We start from the raw sequence: 22335 nt of genomic DNA, 5'->3' as shown, positions 1-22335 counted from the left end.
CTGATTTTATGTTATGAATGATAACTTTATTTTGTCAAAATACAACTTTCTGATTTTCTGCTTCTGTTTCTCTTTCACAATGTTACGGAAATGCATCTAAGGACAAATTCTGGAGATGCATCTCTGGGTCAAAAAAGACGCACTCCTAAAACGTCACTCAGAAATAGCATAGGTTATGTTTGTTTGGGGTGTATCCGAAGATGCATCTTCGAAATCTAAAAATATTTTAATATTTTCATATAATGTTCTCTCTCTCTCTCTCTCTCTCTATATATATATATATATATATTATATATATATATATATATATATATATATATATATATATATATATATATATATATATATATATATATATATATATATATATATATAATATATATATATATATATTATAAAAGATACATTAGGAAATCTCCTAAAAATAAACACGCTAACTTTGATAGTCTATTTCTTTATTGAACTATTGCAAGAGACGTTTGAGAATGGAAATATATATATATATATATATATATATATTAAGAAATCTCCTAAAAATAAACATGCTAACTTTGATAGTCTATTTCTTTATTGAACTATTGCAAGAGACGTTTGAGAATGGAATAATACAATAGAAATTACATAGTCTTTCTTTCCCCTGAATTACAAGAGACGTTTGTTTCATTTTAATTATTTGTCAATAATTATTTCAAGAATATAATAGAATGACAATGAGGTTTAAGTAAAAGTGAAATAATTTGGATAATAGAATAAAATTTAGAGTTAATTTCATGCTATCTATTGTGTTGCAAATGATATCAAAATTTAACTATAATTCATGTAATCAAGAGTACTAAAGAAATTTATTTCTTTTTTTCTATTTATTTCTGAACAAATCATACTTGGTTCTTTTTGGTTTCTTTTATCAGCTTAGTTTTTCATAAAAATAAGTAATATTTCATTCATCTCATAAAAAGTGTTTTATTTACACTTTTTCTTTGTCTCAAAATAATTGTCCATTTACATTATCAATATAGCATTTATTATTATTTTTTCACTACTATATCCCTATTCATTAACTTTCACTTTATTCAACTATTTTATTAACTACATTTAATAGGGGTATTCTAGTAAATGACATTAACTTTTTTACTAAAAACAACACTTCTAATCATTTTCTTAAGAACCGCGCATTGCTCAAATAAGACATTTTTTATAAGACGGATGGAGTATTTGGTATGACAAAAGATATTTCTTTTTAATGTAATTACAACATGATGAAAAGATTGGAATTTCATGTCAATGATTTGAAATATGGCTATGTGTCCCAACTAATTAAATTAAGACTCAAATGAACTTAGCAAAAGATATACACCTTATCGATCTTTTCAAGTGTTATCTTTTTAACTTTTATAAATATTAAACTAGTACAATATTTGGACGTCTACACGAGTAAATTTATTTAATACAATATAAATTTTATTTAAATATATATGTAAATTTGAAATTTAAAAATAATTTTTAATTATAAAATTAATAATGATAATATAAACTCAATTGTGTTAAATAATCGTTCAAAAAGGAAAAAAAACTCATGAAATAGAGGGGTGGGGGGGGGGGGGGGGGGGGGGGGGGGGGGGGGAATAAGAATTTCGTGTGATAATTGTTAATTAAAATAAAATAGGTATTTTGTTGATAATGACCCGTGAAGAAAAAAATAAATTTTAAATATGAAGATAAGAATTTTGTGCCTCAAATAAAGATAATTATCAATTAAAAAAAATAGAAATTTTGCTGATAGTGACCCTAAGAAAAAAAGAAATTTTGATTGTTTTTCCAAAAAAGGTACCAATGAAGTTCAAGGTCAAAATTGAAGGCTCAAGCTCCAATAACAAAGCTGAGTACAAAGTTTTGATAGTTGGGCTCGAGATCTTGTTAGATTTGGGGGCAAAACGAGTTAAAATAAAGGGAGATTCTGAGTTAGTTGTGAAACAAATAACAAAATAATATAGATATATTAAGGAAAACTTGATCATGTATTTTGTTATAGCAAATCGAATGATCAAGAGTTTCGACTTCGTGGATATTCAGCATATTCCTAGACATGAGAACAACGAAGCAAACGAGTTAGCACAAATCACTTCGGGATATAAGGTTCCTAAGGAAAAACTAGAGGACTTGATTAAAGTACGAGGAAGAGTACAAGCAACAAGGCTTTCTCCGTCAGATATGGCGTTAACAAAGTTGGGGTCAGTGGATTCAGAGAGCTTTGAGATTTGCACCGTCGAAGATCTATCCAATACTGATTGGAGGAAACCTGTGGTTGACTATTTGAAGAACCCGGTTGGATCAACAAATCGAAAGCTAAAATATATATCTTTAAATTATGTAATTATCGGTAATGGGTTATTTGAAAAGACCCATGAGGGAGTGTTACTCAAATGCCTTGGTGAAGATGAGACATATTTGGCTATTTCAAACACCCATAGTGGGGCATGTGGTGCTCACCATAGCAGGGTGTTTACTGGCCTACGATGCTAAAGGATTGGATTGACTTCGCTAAGGGTTGCCAGGAATGCCAAGTCCATTCAGGCATACATCATGTCCATGCAAGCGAGTTACATGCAATAGTTAAGCCTTGTTCGTTTAGATGGTGGGTCTTAGATCTGATTGGGGAAATTCGACATGCGTCCTCTAAAAGCCAAAAGTATATATTGGTCGATATTGACTTTATGAAATGGATAGAAGCAATCCCTTTAGTGAAGGTTGATCAAGAGGCTATAATTGAGTTCATTGAAAGAAATATTATTTACAAATTTGGAGTTCTTGAGACTATTACGACAGACCAAGGGCCAGTATTTACTGGTCGAAAGATACAAGAGTTTTCATCAGAAATGAGGATTAAATTACTAACTTCAATGCCCTATTATGCTCAGGCGAATGGGCAGGTCGAAGCCACTAACAAAACCATTATTAGCTTGATCAAGAAACATGTTAGGAATAAGTCAAAGAATTGGCATCGAACATTAGACCAAGTCCTATGGGCTTGTTGTACGTCTCCCAAAGAGGCAACAACCACAATGCCATTTCGACTGGCTTATGGACATGAAGTTGTTTTACATGTAGAGATTTATTTACAATCAGTTTGGGTTCAGCGTCAACATGAAATTCCATCAGACCAGTATTGGGGGATGATGTTAGATGAGATGGTTGGTTTAGACGAAGAGAGGCTGGTTGCACTGAATACGTTGATAAGACAAAAAGAACGAGTTTCCAAAGCCTATAATAAAAAAAATTAAGTCCAAGGCATTTTCAAGTGGAGATTGCGTTTGGAAAGTTATTCTGCCTATGGATCAGAGATCGAACCGTAGGCAAGTGGTCGCCAAATTGGGAGTGGCCATTTAGAATGCTTCAAGTGTTTTCAAACAACGCTTACGAGATTGAAGAATTAGCCTTAGACAAATGAATTATAAGTGTAAATGGTAAGTACCTTAAACGATATAGGCATATGCTACAAGAAATTTGAATTGAACAAGAATAATTTGCTAATAAAGTTGCGACAATGGTATTAAAAGTGCCAAAATGGAAAAGTCGTTACAAAATAGTGAAGGGAAAAAAGAGATCAACATAAATACAAGTCAAATAGGAAACCTTGCTTTAAATTCTTCCAGCTTGGACTTGGAGAGGTTGAGCCTAGCACAGAGGCGATCATGAAGTTCTTCCAGAGGATTGATCTCCAGCCCTAGGTTAAGCATAATTTCGGGGTGTTCGACTTCTTTTGTGGCTTAGATATCAATAATTTCTTTTGTAGGGAGTGATTGTCCCGAGGACAATTCAACTTTCTCTTTCTCCAGGCTGTTAATCTCGTTAGAGAGTTCTAGGATCTTGGCACGATGCTGAGCACTCTTTTCGTCAATCGAAGAGGCTTTGTCGTTGTTTTCTTGGTGCTGAGCTTCAAGTTGATCAACCTCCTTGGCAACCATGTCGCGTGCTTCCCAAGCCACTGTAATGGCACCCTTCACACCTTTAAGTTTGGAAGTGGTCGAGCGCTTGAGATCAATATCCTTGCAGACTTGATCGAAGAAGGATTCAAATTCAAAGAGAAACTTAAGCAAGACATCAAATGCCCGATGTTTGTTGAGTTCAGCTAGCAGCTTCCGAATTTCATTCCCAAGGTTGGAATCTTCTTCGATAGCAGCAAGAAGGTCAACTTCAAAGATGTTATCTTTTAGTTGTTGGACGAGAAAATTGATGGCGTCATTGCCAGTATAAGCCAGTGGAGAATCTGAGGAGTGAGCCGACTTGGTATCCATTGACAGCCTGCATAACTTTTGCAGTCTCTTAAGGGCCTCAATTGGATTTTTCCGCTTGAGGGCTAAAATTTATGTTTGACTGAGAGAAAGGTTTGACACGAAGTCGTGCACATCAACTTGCATTGGGGTGACCTTTGGACGTCCTGTTTGAGGATTCTCTTGATTGAGAGCAATTTTGAAATGGGGATCAACTTGGCCTTCAATTTTTTCTGTTGGTTTGTCAGCTTGAGAGTCATCTGGAGGGTTGTTATCATGAACATACGCAATATTGTTGTTTACCTCTTTCATGTCATTTGCTGAATTTGATTCAACATCGATCATCATGTTAGGTTGAGGTTGTGCAGTAGTAGTTGGTGTGTTGTCCGTCGACTGAGAGACTATTTGAATTGTTGAAACGCTAAAGTCAAGGAAATCTGACCAATGTATGTGTGAAAGTGAGGCGGGAGGAGTGGATCAAAAGATACATGTGTGAGTCACTTCTTGGTCATTGGTTACTTCAGGATTTGCCTAAGAGATGAGAAAAAGGTGTCAAAGTTTGAAAGAAGAATAAAGAACAAGTTACAAAGAAAGTTGGCGCATACCTTGGGATCATTGGCTTCCTCGATTGGATTGTTTTGGAGTTGAGCGATGCCTTCATTGACTGGGGGTGTCAAGTGATGAGTAGGTGCCTTTCTTTTTTCTTTACCCTTTTTTCTTTGGAGTAGTCTTTTGAGGTTTGGTAGAGGGGCCTGCAGGAATTTTAACAGTGTCTTTTTTGAAGGTGGACTTCTTGGGAGTCCCTTTTTTCTTATGGCCGACATCGGGATTTAGGGAAGCTTTAGGCATCGACCTTGAAAAGATAAAGAGTGCTGCAGAATCCTCTGAGCTTTCTTCCTCGACCGGAGCCTTTGAGGGTTGTGGAGTGACCTAAAGAGATGGTCGAATAAGTGGGATGCTTAAAAGGGGTAATGAGTAAGGGTAGGATTCGACGGTGATACATGACCGGGGGCAGTATTAGTCTTCAACTTCTTCTTGATTTAGGGAGATGGGGATTCAGGGTCTCGTTTTCGAATCTGGAAAGAGCAAACGTATGAAAAATGCTTTTAAAAAATGAAAGAGAGTATAAGAAGGAAAAGTACCTTCTTCTTGGGTTCTTCTGGCCGCTTCGTCTCTCTTACATCAGAGGGTTCCTCAATGTGGTCATCAGTGGGATGATTAGATTCATATGAAAATCAAAAAGTAAGAAAAGAGATGAAATCAAGTTAAAAGGAACACTTAGAGAAATGTACCATGTTGTTCTTGAATCTTGGGCACAGTAGAGAGAGCGTCAGAAATCCTCACCAAGAAATGCTCTTCTAAGAAGCAGCGAGCAAGATAACCCGTCCACTAGTTGTCGAACTCAACAGTTATGTTGAATGATTGGTGAAACTCAAGGGTGGGGAGCTCCAAGACTTGGATATGAGAAAACTTGGTGCATTCTTTGAATGTTTCATGGTTGAACTTGCGTTCCGACCAACATATATCTTCCTCCCAAACATAGAGGGAAGAGGGTTGGAATTGGCTGCAACCAAATTATTTGGTCACTAAATTAGGTTGGTAACTAGCAAAGTCGTAGTTAGGAGTACCAACTTCGATTCTAGACGACAAGATAGTGGGGGTCAGAAAAGCGGCCCAAACCGCATTCGACATGGCAACAGTTGAAGGGGAAGAGCTGGGAAACTTATTTCGAAGCCAAGATGGGCTAACTAGGCGATCCACAAAGGGAGCCATGGTCGCATCAAAGACTTTAGTCTTAAGAAATAGTTTGATGTACTTGAGAAGGATGCGGGATACAGGATTTTCTTGTGGAGTGAGCAAGGCCATCCTGGTGCCTTCGATGACCCTACCTTTTGTCTCCTTCATCAGTGCCTGAGACTGAGTGATGTGAAACCTTGGTTTGAAAGTGGCATTCAGCCACAATTGCAGGAGCCGAAAAAGGCCTGAGGCTAATAAAGACTTACTCTTAGTATTCGTAGGAAGGTGTTTGATTTTTTAGGAGGCATCTCCAAATCATCGGTAGAGGTTGGCCAGGAGAAGTTTGTTGAGGGAGATCTTTCGCCCTTCATGAAGCTGAATGGCCAGAGAGACAAACTTTTTAGCCACCTGTAGAGAACTAGAACAGAAAACATAATAAGAAATCCAGAAAGCCAAGAAAGCTTTGTGTTCTTGGTTGGAAGCGTCTTTGTTGGAAGTGTTCGATGGTGAACTCGTGTTAGGTTTCCAGGGTTGGACAGAAGGTGGAGCTAATAGGATTTAAACCTGTAATAGAGGCCACGTCGAACAAAGTTAGCGTCAACATGTCGCAGGGAAGCTGAAAGGTGTTGGTCGATCCTTCCCAAAAGAAGATCGAAGCCAACAACATGCATGAATTGTATCTAGGGCCAGTCCTTGACAGATTGACCATGTCATAAATGCTCAGTTTCTCCCAGTGCTGCTTCTTCTTGGCTTGAACCTTGTTAAGCCACGCAAAATACTCTTTGGTCAGAGTTAGTGGAGCATATCAGAACACACGATTGGGCTTGACCATAAAAAATAGGCCAATAGCATGTTGCTCAAATGCAAAGGGCATAGTAAGTGAGTAACCTGGAAAAAGGCGCGTGAGCTTTGTAGCTTGTGATCTCTTGGTGGGATAAGGTCTAGAGAAGGCATATATGGAGTAAGGAATTAACATTTGCTTTGCCCAAATGACAATCTTGTCATTTTCAAATGAGGGCTCGGGAATGAAATCCCTTGGCTCTTCACTTTCGTTAGGGGGGATGATGAAGGCGAGCGGATTGTTACCATTAGTGGATTTTGAAGACATTTTGCTAGTAGACATGGTGGAAGAAGAATTTTCTGGAAAAAAATGGTGAAATCGACTTGGAGTTCTATGCGAAAAAAGAGAGAATACGAGAAGACGAAGTGGAGAAAAGGAAAAAAAGAGTTGTGAAAGGGTATTTATAGGCTTCAATGTAGGTGATGGATCAGACACTTGGCGGCCGTGTGGAAGTGATTGAAGGGTTTTGTGGGTTTTCGAAACACTACATTAAATCAGGAGCAGGAGCGGTTAAGGAACGTGGAAACCCACGTCTTCCTAGGAAATATGAGTGATGATGAGATTCTGAGCGAAACTCATGAAATGATAATGCGCCGTAAAAGGGTAATGATGATGATGATGTCGGCAAAAATGAAACGGCGTCAAAAAATTGTGATAAAAAAGGCCACGTATCTCTTGTTGGATGCAAATCGAAACATGGCCTTTTGGGGGGTAATTTGTTACACTGGATTTTTTGACCTGACCATAAGTGGCAACTACTAATGAGAAAAGCTATGAATATGCCACGTGGAAGGTCAAAGATAGAGTGGGTCCACATGACTAATATCACTCAAGGTTGGAAGTCACATAAAGTGATACCGGTCGAAGGTGGCAAGGTCGAAAGACGTTGTGAGGAACTTGGAAACTTAGTGAAATTGTACTATGTTGGCTAAGGTTGGAGTTTATCACTACAATGAAAGCAATGTCGACTCAGTCACCACATGTGGAGTTCATCATTACAATTGACAATGCAACAAAATATGTTAGCTTAACATAGTCAACACCGAAGACTTCGACAAGGGTAGTCAGTTTTGGCGCCCAATAAAACAGTTAGGAAATTCAAATGATGTCACAAGGCGGGAATTGAGGTGGCATCAATGGTTATTTAGAAACAAGTTGGGGCACGTCCAGGAAAACCCCTGCATGGACTTGGGACGTGTCACCACATGAGTAGCTTACCATTCTTAGACAGTTATCATAGAGTAATATATAAGGATACTTACTCTCATTTTGTAAGGGGTCCGTAATTTTACACATTTCGTCAAACTCAAAGTACCCGTGTGTTGAGAAACGAGTGAGGAAAGATGTACATATGTGTTCCACCGTTACATACATTTCAAGCAACTTTACATTAAAAGTCCTTTTTATGCATTAACCTGCATTTCAATTTCCTTTACTTTTCTTGTCAATTTACATCATTTGCACTTTAATTTCAACATTTTCTTTTTCTGCACCTGCCTTTTTTGATTTCAAGGTCTTTACTTTACTTGCATTCTACTTGTAGTCCTTTTATTCCCTAAATTTCTTCTTATTACAAGCATTCACAACAAACATTTTCCAGCAATTATGGTTTTTCACTAGTGATAAAAACACACAAATATGTCTTGGAAATTTTCGAGTTTGATCCCTTAAGTATTAATAAAACTTGTATTTGTTTATCAAATTTCACAGTAAACACTCGCATTGAACGAACATTCACCTGTAGTTCACACTCCTAATACTCAGCCTGACATCATTCCTACCTCTGCATCAAATCCTTCACCTGTTAATTTCCATTCATCAATCATAATCTTTAACCTAGAAGATCCACAAGACTCATTAAACCTCATTCATTTCTGTAAGACCCTAATTTTTACCCTAAGATCCCTCATGGCATTACATCACTGCACATTGCATTTGCCTCAAGGATCATAACATCTTGGCTCCTTACCCTAGGGTGGGAACTTGTGTGAGTTGGTTTGAGATCACCAAGCATGCTTGAATTGTATATTATTGCTTTTCTTACTTTGTTTACTAACCAAAAGCACAAAAATATGTCACTAACATCTTTTGTTTTGTAGCTTGAGCAATCATAAGATCCAAGGCTCCTAGATGGTCCCTATACTCAAAGAATGGCCAAGTGAAGGTGAAAGCAAGCATGAAAATGGTTCCCAAAGCTCTCATTCATCATATATGCCTCCTAAGTATCTCAATTTGTCAATTTGATCAAAGCAAACCAAGGGGCTTGAGGATTGTTTCCCAAGGAAACCCTAATTCATTTGTGCATCAACTGTGCCTTGCTCATGAAGCAACCTCAACCCATGATCAAATACAATCAAGGGAAGTTCTTTAATTCATCATTTCATGCATATTTGAGCTTATTTGAGTGTCCTCAATCATCCATTCATCAAGGTTTGAGGTATGGACTTGAAAAGTTGATCAGTCAATTCATCTAACTATTTTGAAATACACTGACACCTAACTTTTAATGTGTTTGTCAAATGGAGATAACCCCAAGAGCAAAAATGTTCTTAAGAACCATATGAACAACTTTCATGTTCATCACAAATTAATTTGAAGCTTGTAAGGTCATCATCCATTTCAAAACATTATAGGTCATTTTGACTAAAACCCTAATTTTGGGTCAACTTCCGAAGGACATAACTCACTCATTGTTTATGATTTTAAGGTGGGATAAAATGCATTGGAAAGTTTAAGATGTCTACTTCATTTGTTGTGTTGAGAAAATTTTCATAATCCTAAAATAAATACATGTGATAATGCAAAACATTATAGGTCACTTTGGACCAAAGGCATTGAAATGTGAAAAAGTACAACTTCGAGAAATACATGCACATGTTTTGCACCTTGAACTTTATGACCAATTTTCATCAATTTTCCAATTCCAAATGGACTTGTGTTCAACATAATAATTGATCCTCATGTTAAGACCTTTCCAACCATTACCCATAAGGCATTGTTTTATTTTGGGAAGAGGCATTTTCGAAGAGATGAAGAATCATGTGCACTTTTAGAAACCATTTGAAAACTCATTGCACACTCCAATTACCTCACATCTGCACGTCCATTTCAGATCAAAATGACTTAAGCTTGCAATTCCAATAGGATTTGGGCCCTCCATGTGCCTGTACAGGCCCATGCATGGAGGCCCTTATCACTCATGCACATGATTTTTTCATGCATTGCCTTGCCACTTGCTATATATAGAGTTGCTCAACCTCACTATTTTCCAACCTGAAGGCGCCTTAGATGCTGCAAAATTGAATCCACAACCTCACTGTAAGACCCCAATTTTGGCCCTAAGATCCCTCATGGCCCATATCATATCATATCATGGCCTCAAGGATCATTGCATACCCCAGCTGCCCTCCTAGTGGGTGGGTTACCTTGTGAGTGTGGTTCTTGATCACCAAGCATGTATTGCATTTGTATATCATTGCTTTTCATATGTTTACTAACCAAAAGTACAAAAATATTGTCATCTAACCATGTTACTTGCAGATGAAGCTAGCTAGGCCAAAACAGTCAAATCAGGCCTTGAGCAATAGATGGTGGCCATTCTTGAAGAATTCGGACACCATGATCATTCATAAAGAGTTCATATAACTTGTGATATCATTTGGAATCAAGATCTCAATTGAAGGAGGCTTGGAATTCATCAGAACATGGCCCAGTCAAGAAAAGTCAACAAAAGTCAACTGTGGTCAACTGTGCATTTAATCAGGGATTGGAAGGTGTGAGATGGTTAAAAAGACCTCATTCATGTCCATATAAGCCTCATTTGGCATTTCAAAGATCAAGGTTGAAGGATTTGAAGTCAGACAAAAAGTTTCCAAAAATGGAAATGACCTGTAATTCTCACCTGCCCAAAATGGAAAGTTTTTCTCCCAAATATTACGTGTCCAAGAAAGCTTCAAATGGAATTTTGTCCAACATGAAAGTTGAAGATCTTGTTCTCACCTTTCCAAAAAGTCTAAGAACTTGAAAATCCCATGTATGGTTGTCAAGTTATGGTCCAGTGAATTTCAAAAATGACCCATAATCAGGAGGGCATAACTTCCACATGGAGTGTCCAAATTGGGTGTTCTTTATATACACAAACTCCATTTGACATGTACTTTCATGGTGCATAATTGGATTTCTTCAAAAAAGGTCGATGCAAAAAGTCACATTTCAACTGGACAATTAAATGAACCAGGGGCAAAATTGTCCAACTTGTGAAATAATTGGAATTTTTGAGTGGGGATTTTTGCAACACTTCATAAATGGAATTTGAAACTTGTTGGAATATTCATAACATGCCAAGGCTTCATGGTTTGAAAATTAGCTTTTGAAATGGACTTGAAAAATGGACAAAGTACCATCACATAGTGAAATTGAGAAGTATGAAGAATTTGGACATGAGACTAATTCCATTAGCTTCCAAATGATATTTATGGTTTGCTTGAGGTGATAAACCACTGTTGCATTGCTTCTAACCATCCAAGGGCATAAGGGCCAAAATACACATAAGCTCATTTTTTGCTAATCACTTTTTTCACTAATTAGGATTAATTGTTGGATTAAGTGGTAGTATATATAGTTAATTATAACTGTTTTCTCGGGGACTAATCACAATTCACAAATCCAACAGAAAAATCTCAAGAAACTCTTCCATTTTCTCTCACTTTTTACACATAGCATATTGATATTTTCCAATCTTTCATCAACAATTCTTCAAGTTTCGTGCTAGTTCTTGGTGAATTCATCATTTGTATGTGTTTGTGAAGCTCTGTTTTCAGGTATTGGATCAAGAAGCATTCACGATTCCAACTGTCCAAAGTCTCATCCATCCATGGCAGCCGGGATTTCCCGCGAATTGAAGCGTTGTTGAATCGTGCTGGAGCTTCCAATCACCTTCTTGAACACTAAGCTTGATCTGTTTACACGAAACGAGATCGAAATCGCGCGGAATCTACACTGTGAGCTTCAAGAGGTTGGATTTCAAAACCGTTAATTATTGCAATTAGCATAGGGATTTGATAGAGCATTCGTTGTAGAGTAGTCTGAAATTTGTGGATTGTAATTTCGTTGTAAATTGATTGAGTTATCGTCGATTGACATTTGTATGCGTTATCTTCTTTCGCTCGATTCGCTCCATACATGAGGTTCTGGACGATTTCACTAGGATATTCGAGTTCTACTCGATTAAACCTTTCCAACGGTATGCGTTTCGTCGATTTCCATGGAGATTCGATCTTGCTGGGATTTCCAGCCAAGAACATGGAAGAACTTGATGAAGTTCTTGAAGATTTTCTGCAGAACGCGTTTTGATCCTGAACGCATGGCTTCTATTCAAATTTCGTGTTTCCCTCTACACTCCAGCGAATCAAATGCCGCCACGTCATTTAATTGGACGGTGCCGTTTTGGCCTTGGCATCCAGAATTACGAATCTGCCATTTCATTCATAATTAATTGCTAAAACCTAAATAAATCCTAAATAATTATTTCATAATTATTTCAAAACTTCAAAAAATCATAGATTAACCAATAATCATCCAATTTATTTGGGACTTTTTTTGATGGACTCCATTTTTAATCTACTTTTTTTTAGGCATAGAAATTTAAGTTGTGCCTGGTAATTTTTTAGATTGGTCTAGGGATCTTTGTCATGTGTGCTATTTTCATGTGTTGCACCATTTTAATCATAAAATAATCATACATGCTCCAAATTGGATGAAAATTCACATGATGATTCTTGACCCTCTCCTGGAGATTTTGACATATGATTTGTAATTTTTGGACCTCTGGTTTGCTAGATGTGATTAATTCTTTTTGAGTGTGACAATATGTGTCACACTTTGATATGCTGAGTTTATGAATTATTTTTCCATGCTTCCATTAGGCCTATGGTTCTGATTTTTTGCATGAGATACCTTTGACATGTTAACTTTCAACATGAATTTTTGTGGATTTTAATAATCCATTTTCTAATTGATTAGGATTTTTGTCTACTGCTTAGCATTTTTAGGGCTTTGCTTGTGTAACATTCTTCCCTATGTTGCCAAATCCTCATCCCTAACCCTATGAACATGAAATTTGGTGAAGTAGTTCCTGACATGTGTAGCTTTCATTTGGCTTTGGTCCTACTCATTTACCATTTAATATCACTGTTTACCATTTGATTGAAGTTGGTGTACATTTTGTGACTATTTTGGTTGTGTTTTTGCATGCCTTGACATGTTGAATTAATTCCCATAGCTCCACTAGTCCAAATGGCATGAAAATTAACATGTAGCTTGTTGAATATCCTCTGTTTAGGATATAATTTTTGTGGAATTTTCTATGCTGTTTTGATATTTTTTTGGATGTAATCATTCTGGTTGTCCATATGTGATTCAACATTGCTTACTTAGCCTTAATTTGTGCATAAAATGAAATTAGTGCATAGTGTGGATATGAGACCAATTGGGATCCCTTTGTAATTGAAATATCTTGGCTTTGATCACGATTTACTTGCTGTTTTAAGATTTTTCCATCCCTTGGACCCTAGGCTTGGCCTAGTGGTCTTGTTACTTATGTTTGAGCTTGACTTTGACTTTTCAGGTTAAAAAGCTAATGCCTTAAGGAGGTTGATTCATAATTGAGTTGTTTACTTTGATTATTGTATACTAATTTGTTTGTGTTGTAGGGTGCTTGGTTCACATGGACTTGGTGCTATGTACATCATTGTTTGATTGTTGATTGATTCTTATTGTTGTTTTTGTTTATGTTGGGATGCTGATCATATTGGACTGATTTCAGGTACCCTTAGTTGCTCAGTTCTCTTAAGAACTTGCATTGCTTTGCTTATAAGCAATTGGCATTGAGGTATAGCACCTTCTTCTTCATGTAGTCTGGAGACCCGGCCTGTTATTTGGCCGGGCAAACTGTCTGAAGTCCTCCTTAAGAGGCAATGCTTGTGTATGTTTATATTTGTCCCAAGCAGGAAAAGTCCTCATTCGAGGCAATTGGTGGATCAAAGAGATAAGTAGCCTATCTCCCACTAATCTGTGTGTCTTCTCCTTGCTCCCATTACATGGTTGTAGCATTGAGATCCAAACCCAAGATCTATCGAGTCTAATCGGGGAAAGAGTTCCATCTTTCTGAACTCCCCACATTCTTATATTTACATGCTCTCTCGGACTTGAGATAGAAGCAATGAGGCACACCCCTCATATCCTTTCATCTGCTTCACCTTAGCCCCTCAATGGCAAGGTTAAGAGCGACACTTACCTCTTACAGTGGACTTTCATAGTCAAACCCTTTTGCTTGAGCCTCATTGAATGGTTATAGCGTGTGCTACTTGAATTTATGTGATTGATTACTTGATTCATTTATACATGATTACTTGATTTGCCATTGTGCATTTACTATCATTGATTGCCGTTGTGCATTTATCATCTTTGTTTGCCATCAGTGCATGATCATTTCTTTTGTCCTTGGGACATTATTGTTTCCCCATTGAGGACAATTGTAAGTCCATATTGATTGGCTTTTGTTCCTATGACATGGAAGAGATAGAGTGTAAGACCTCATTGGTCACTCATATCTTCTTTGCTCTTTGTTTGAGCATTGTTGTTGTATGTGAGGATTCATTGTAAGTCCCTGTGATGTGGCATTTGTAGTCCTAGGATCATACTGTGGAGGTTAACATAAGTCCAGATAGATTGGCAGTTGACTTCCCTGTTTTGTTTTTTTGTTTTATTCTGATGGAGATTAGTGTAAGTCCATAGAGTGGTTTCTGATATCCTTACTTGTTTTAGGAGACAGGTATAAGACCATTGAGTGGCATCCAGTATCCGCTTTTATTTACTTTCATCTGTTACCATGTCCATATTATTGCTCATTTGTAGCCTATTCCTAAGGACCCACTTGAATCATCTTCTATATGATTTCAAGAGGCGAACCCTCCTAAGAAGTTTTACATTCACTCTTCTTATCCATTCATCCCATTGTGTCCTAACTTTTCACACATGTTTTAAAACTTGAAATAAATGTTGTGCAAACATTCTCACCCCTTTTCAAATTAGAAACTTGGACCTTAAGTCCATGATTTTCCAAACTTCATTTTTGTAAATACTTCATTTTGAATTGACTTTAATCATACTTTGACCCCATTTTGTAAATAATCCAAATAACTTCACCCATTCAAATGATTTTGTGGCTTTGTCCATGTTTGTTAAGTTTTCATACATTAGCTATATGTTTGATTTACCCTAGTTGGTTGATATTAATCTCACCTATTTGTCCTTAGTTGATTGAATTGTAAGTCTTCCTTGCTTATTATAGGGTTAACCCCTCTCTAGCAAGTTGAAGCTTTTCTCACATGGTGGACTTGTTGTTTCTTAAGGTTGAGTTTTCTCCCGTGGGTAACGTAAGACCTTTGAGCTTGTGTTTTAAAATTGAATCCACTAACTTTTGGAAGTTTTTAGCCGAACTACGAGGTTTTGATCCTGTAAAGGTACGTAGGCAATGGTTATCCATCCAAACACAAAAATAATTAATTTGTACATTCTTTTCTCATCATCCCAATCATGTTTGCACATTACTTATGTCATAACAAATAATAATTTCAAACAACAAGTGTGAAAAGGGCTCCCTAGGAGTACCTAGGACGCATTGGGTGCCTAACACCTTCCCTTTGCGTAATTTACCCCTTACCCGATCTCTGATCTTTTCATTGGTTTTCTACGTGTAAAACTTCTTAGGCTTTTGTTCGCTTTTTAGCCAGTCCTTAGGATAAATAAAAGTGCGGTGGCGACTCTATGTTTATTGTATACTTTGCTTATGATTTAACCAATAGATCATATAGCGACGAATACACCGCTACAGAAAAGTGGCGACTCTGCTGGGGATGAATTTCCTTGGTGGTATTGCCAACTTTTCATCATTGTTGTGTGATATATTATTATTTGTTATTTGACATATTTTTGTACAATTTGGGATAACTGTATTGATTGTAATGTTTGAATTGCTTGATATACAATTGCTGTTTGCTTTGGTGATCTCTGTGAGATGAGTTCTATACCCGAACTCGAGTACACTCTAGGATAGGAGAATGGCATAGTCTTGTTGACTGGTGTGGAGTATTCCTTAGCCAGTTGACTTGCGAGTCCATTCACTTGGTGGAGGTCATGTTGGATTGATAATGTCACACAAGTCATTTGTGGTTAGGCATTATTCTTTCAATCATGTGCCTTAGAAGCCAAGGACCTTAGTTTACCAAACCCATCTTGGCCTATTTTTAGGACGTAGTGCGGAGGTCGTTCAGATGTAAGTTCTGATGCGATTGTCACGCGATACTACACTCATAAGAGTTTCTCTTGAGAATATTTTTGGAATACGAGTATTCGTTCCTCCGATAATATTCGAAAGATGGGACGATGATTATGGGAACCTCTGGTAGAACATGTCTGGCAGGTTTAAACCCTAGTACACTCCCTTTGGGTGGTTCTTAACCAAGACTCCATGCTCGTGACTCTCAGCAAACCCGTGATTCATGGTTGAGTCGTTCAGACACCGTTAATATCAATGGATCCCGGATCAGGTGTAAAACCTAAAATCCACCAAAGCGGCTGGTTGATATTAAGGGTGTTCGAGCCGGTTCATGTACCGTTAATATCAATGGAACTTGGGTATCGATAAGGTGAAAACCTAAATCCACCAAAATGGATGATTGATATTAGGGATACAATGAGCTTTCCCATGACCTTTGTTTGGTGTGCTTTGCTTGATCCTTGAGTGTGATTGTTGCATTCATGCATCCACGCATTCATCTGCATCCATATCATCAGATAAAAAGAAAATTTTCAAGGAACTCAAAGGAGTTTATTTGCAAAAAATTTCAAACATGGAAAAAACCGGGAAAATTTTTTCACCTGATATATCCGATGAGATATTCTCATATATGATCAAAATGTTAAAATTTCAAAGTTTGCAAATAGAACCCTCGAGTTCCTTTGAAATAAAAAACAAGCATATGCATAAACACTTCATGCATCATTTGCATAAGCGGGTGTTTTGTTCCGATCTCCCATCCTGTGGTCTGACCCTGCGATCTTCATTTATTTTGAAGACGCACCTCACCGGTATTATACCAGAGCCAATTCTTCGAGATTGATGGATCATCTTGAGCAGAGAATTGTGAACTCAAGGAGGAATTTTCCAGACAAAGTGATTTTGATGGACAAATCCCGGGCTGGCATTGGCTACTGTTCTGGGGCATATAATGAGCAAGGTTTGTTCACGAGTGGAGGATTTATCCATGATGATCAGCCTGAAGAGGAAGCTGCTGCTATCTTGGAAGAGGATGCAGAAGATCTGAACAATTTCGTTATACCTGGTGGTGTCTGCCACAATTGGGTCGCTGTAGATGTTCCTACGGTCATTCATAAGTCAGAGTAATAATGCTCACTTTGTTTAAAACCCTTCTCCCATGCCAAAAGGAGAAGTGATGACTGTTGGCAGCATTTAATACAATGACGTTTTCATTCAATTAATGCGTTGTTAAACATTTGTTTTTCCATTTGTTTTCACTTTTTGCTTTTGCATGAAATCAGTGATCACAAAAAACCTGAAAAACAAGAAAACAGCTTTTTCATCTGCATAAATGATTTGCTTGTTTAAATACAAAAGCTTTTCGTTATCCAAAATCATTATGCAGGGATTTCTAAACCCATTGAACATAATGATCCAACGCCATCTCCCAAATTTGAATTCCTTGTATTCGAGGCAGAGGAAGATGATGTTGAAGGGGATTCCTGATGAGAGTACCCGCCTTCTTGAGCACGAAAGAAGCTCATTCAGCTGTATCATGAGAATCAGCAAAACAGTCAAACTGGGGCATTACAAATGTAATGTAAAAAATAAAATAAAAAAAAAATAAAAAAAAGGAGAAGAGGGTGAAAAATCAGAATAAAATGAAAAATCAGGAATTTTTTTTAAGAGAAAAAAGAAGAATGATACCCTCAAGTCCCTAGTTGACTGATGCTGAATGGATTCAGAGTCGTTATGACCAACTGAATTTGATTGAAGAGAAGCGATTGACTGCCATGTGTCATGGTCAGTTATATCAGCAGAGAATGAAGAAAGCATTCGATAAGAAGGTCAAGCCTCGTGTGTTTAGAGAAGGTGACCTTGTGCTCAAGAAAGTTTTGTCTTTCGTGCCCGATTCCAGGGGCAAGTGGACTCCAAACTACGAGGGTCCATATGTTGTTAAGAGAGCCTTTTCAGGCGGAGCTTTGATGCTTACAACAATGGATGGGGAGGATTTCACTCGTCCTGTGAATTCAGATGCAGTCAAGAGATACTTTGCCTAATAAAAAAAAAAGTATATGCAAATGAAAAACAGAATATCCCGCTGAGTTGAAAACCCGAAAGGGCGGCTTAGGCAAAAATGAGTGTCTCGGTGGAGAACCCGCAAGGGTAATCCAGGCAAAAATTAGAGACTTGATAAAAAAGCATATTTGCATCCCGCTAGATTGAGTACCTCACCCTGGGGCAATCTAGGCAAAAATTAGGGATTTGGCAAGTAACTGCATCCTGACAAGACTTTCTGTTCACCAGCTGTCTTTTCATCAGAGGATTCTCGATTCGTCATCAACTGAAGCTTCGAATACATCGAGATTCAAATTGGTAGAGAAAGGATCATTATGTTCAATGTAGCCCTCTTCCAATATATATCACTGATTTCAAATTTGTACAGATCTATGGAGTCTTGCCATTTGCAGGCTACCATTCCATCAAATAAATTTGAGCTTTTATCCAATTATTTGCACTCTTATTTGTTTCAATTCAACAAATGTTTTGCATGTTTTAATTGATAAAATATCATTGTTTTAAAAACAAAATTTTTCAAAGATTATTGTTTTAAACAAAGTGAACATTCACAATGATAAAAGGATACTCAAAGAATTTCTCAGTGCTCTCCCAAGGGTGGCATGATTTCCAACAGGTAAGACATTTGTTCATACTCCTGGTTTGGTTTGTATCCTTCTTCGCCAGATTTGGTTGTTGGGGTTGTTCCCCAAGCAGAGATTTGGTTGTTGGGGTTGTTCCCTAAGCAGAGCTTCTGTGGATTTTGACTCCCCGAAGCAGAGTGGTGTGTTGAAGACTCGGTCTGTTCTCCAGCAGTAGTCTCTCCCCGGCTTGATTGCTCAGATGTTCAGAAAATTTGTGGTTAGTGGGTTGATATCCCCGTATCCCGTATTTCTCCCCAAGTGAGTTGCCAGCATAATTGCGAGTCGAGTTGTTGGTGGGGTTGTTCCCCAAGCAAAGGGTTGTTGAAGCTTCAGTTTTCTCCAGCAGCGGTATTCCCCGGCATGGATGCTTTCCTTGTGGAAGGTTCGGTGATGGATGGTTTGTCACCTTGGTGCCTCGCCACTTTCTCCAGTGGATCGCTATCCCCAGACTTTATTTGTCTCCTTGGCACAGTAGAGCTGTTATTGATATCCCCATCGAAGTCGCGAGTAGAGTTGTTGTCACTCCTGCCCAGCGAAGTCGTCAGTGGAGTTGTTTACTTTCTCTCTATCAGAATGGTTGTTATTCTCAGCAGAGCAGGATTTATTTTCCTACTCCGTGGTTGATTGGGTTGATATCCCAGTATTTTCATCCATCTTTCTCCAGCATTTGTCTGCAGAGCGGTTGTTGTGGCAGTATTGCCTGTTGAACCTCCTTCAATCCCCGGTATGGTCGGTTGATGGCTCCGTTATCCAGAGATTGTATTGATTTCCTGATTAATTTTTGATCCTCAGTAGAGCGGATTTTGTTGCAGAATCTGCTGATGTGATCCGTCAGATGTGTGTTCGCCCCGAGTAGAGTGGTTTGTTGCAGAATCTACTTGTTTGGTGCTTTCCTTCCTCAGTGGGTTGTTCCCCAAGAGAGTAGCTGACAGTATCCCCAGTAGAGTTACTTGTGCAGCCAAACTCTATCCGGGTGACCTTTGCTCCCTCAGTGGGTTGTTCCCCAATGGAGTTATGTTGGATCCGTTCCCATAGCAGTGTTTGCTAGGATCCCCTGCAGGACCTTGAGATTCTCTTGTTCCCCAACAGATTTGTCTTTGTGGCTCTTTGCCTGTTGCGACTTTCTGTGCCCCAGTTGGGACGATCGCTGATCCATTGCTCAGGTTTGGTATTCTCCAGATATCCCTGATTCTTTTGCTTCTGCTTCCCAGCAGTACTCGCAGATCTTTGCTTTATGGCATGTAGATCTCCAGCGGAATTGGCTTTCCAGTTGGTTTTCCCCGGGAAGTATAATATCGGACGTTTGATTCCTGGACCTGTTGTGTTAGAAATGTCTGTTTTGTCAGCATTCATCAAACATAAATCACGCATATTCATGCATACTCATAAAACATTCAGATATTCATGTTGCATTTTTGCCATATATCCTTTGTTTGTTGTTCCCTGCTATGGTGATATAGATCGTTATAGATCTTCCTAAGCAGATGTCGGGTGTTAAATCTCTCCATATAGAGTCAGCCCATAAGCAGAAGGTGTCTGTCTGTCCTTCTGCAGTTTCCCACTGAGATATTCCCTCGTGGATGACGGTTTCTTCCGTTTCCTCCCAACACATATATTGGGATGGAGGTTCCTATGTGAGTTATATCCTCATTAGGACGTGTCTTGATTCAGTCTGTCTTTTCGGATCTTTCCTGAATTGACATTTGTCGTCTGTTCCTTGTGCTTCCCCGTGGTGATTTTTATCCCCAGCGGAGTTTCGGGCCTCTACCCTTATACCGGTAGTTGTAAGTCCTATTCTCCTGGCTTTCTTGGCAGAACTTGTGGTTATATACCTTTTAGTCCCCAGCCAGAGTTGTCGGTTTTCTACCTGATAGTCGGTAGTCGTAAATCCTAATTCCCTACTCTCCAACAGAGTTTGTGGTCTGTTATAAAACTCATTTTTGGTTTCTCGTGCGGATTCGTGATTTATTCTATCCCCACGCAGAGTTTTTGGTTTTCTACCCCATATTCGGTAGATGTAAGCCCTAATTTGTGGTTATTCCCACCAGAGTATGGCGTCTGCCCTTATACCAGTAGTTGTAAGTCCTATCTCTTTTCCCCTAGCAGTGGTAACCCTTGTGGGTCGGTCTGGCTGATGGTGGATCTTCTGTTGTTGTGGCTTTATCCCTAACAGAGTTCTGTTCCCGGTGGTGATTTATATCCCCAGTGGAGTTTGTGGTCTTCTACCCCGTATTCGGTAGTTATAAATCCTATGTCGCTGTGATTTTTCGCTCCAGCGGAGTTGTATCTTATGATACATGTGGATAATTGCCGGTTGCTAGCAATTTTATCCTCAGCTGAGTCTTTGGTTTCTTACCCAGTAGTCGGTATTGTTAAACCCCTTGTTTCCTCAGCTAGAGTTTGTGGTCTTCTGCCCCGTATTCGGTAGATATAAACCCTAATCTCTTTGTGGTTATCTCCATTCAATATTCGATGTTGATATTCCTCCTTTCTTTTGGGTAGTTGCTCTTGAGTAAGCACTTGTATCCCCAGTAAGTCTTCTGGATCATTGCCGGATGCTTGCAATGTTATCCTTTTTGAAGTCGCCAGTGGGTCTTTTCACCGTTTGCTAGTGATTTGTTCCCCGGATCATTGATTGTTTGTCAATGTATTCCCAGCTTTTGCGGATAATTGCCGGATGCTTGCAATTAATCCCCAGTGAGTCTTTCATTTACCCTTTTGTTGGTAATGTTGTTACTCTCTTTGATTGGTCATCATTATATGCCTGGTTGGTATCCCGATGCCTCTCTTTTCGGTCGATTTATCCTTTATTAACCCTTATACCGGTTGTGGATAATCTCCCATGCGAGTATGTTATCCACGTTCTGACGGTAATGGATAATATATCTCATGCACTCTTCAGTTGAAGCCTTTTGTGTTTCCCTGGTCGAGTAAGATTCGTTATTTCCCTTTGCGGAGTCGAATATTCTTCCTTTGTTGTTGGATAATTGCCGGATGCTTGCAATTTATCCCCTTGAGTTGTCTTTCGTTTACCCGGATGCTTGGTATCGATTGTCTCTCTCCTTTTGGTTAGTCACCTATTATATACTTCGGTATCTCTGGTGTCTTTTCCTTTCGAGTATATTATTCACGGTCTGCCGGTAATGAATAATATGTCTCATGCGCTCTTTGGTTGGAGTCCTTTGTTGATTTTCCCCAGTAGAGTAAGATTCGTATTCTTTGTAGAATCGAATATTCATCCTTTAACATGTTTGTGTTTCGGATGTGTGTTTTGGCATATATACCAATTCACGTTTTTGGTAGATCACCTATTATATACTTCGGTATCTCTGGTGTTTCTTACCATGCGAGTTTATTATCTACGTTCTGACGGTAATAGATAATATGTCTCATGCGAGTATCTTATCCACGGTCTGCCGGTAATGGATATTATATCTCATGTACTCTTTGGGTTTGTGTCCCCAGTTT

The sequence above is a fragment of the Lathyrus oleraceus genome, chromosome 5, assembly GCF_024323335.1.
Source record: "Lathyrus oleraceus cultivar Zhongwan6 chromosome 5, CAAS_Psat_ZW6_1.0, whole genome shotgun sequence".
In the NCBI taxonomy this organism is placed as follows: Eukaryota; Viridiplantae; Streptophyta; class Magnoliopsida; order Fabales; family Fabaceae; genus Lathyrus; species Lathyrus oleraceus.
Note: the sequence above shows the minus strand (reverse complement) of the source record.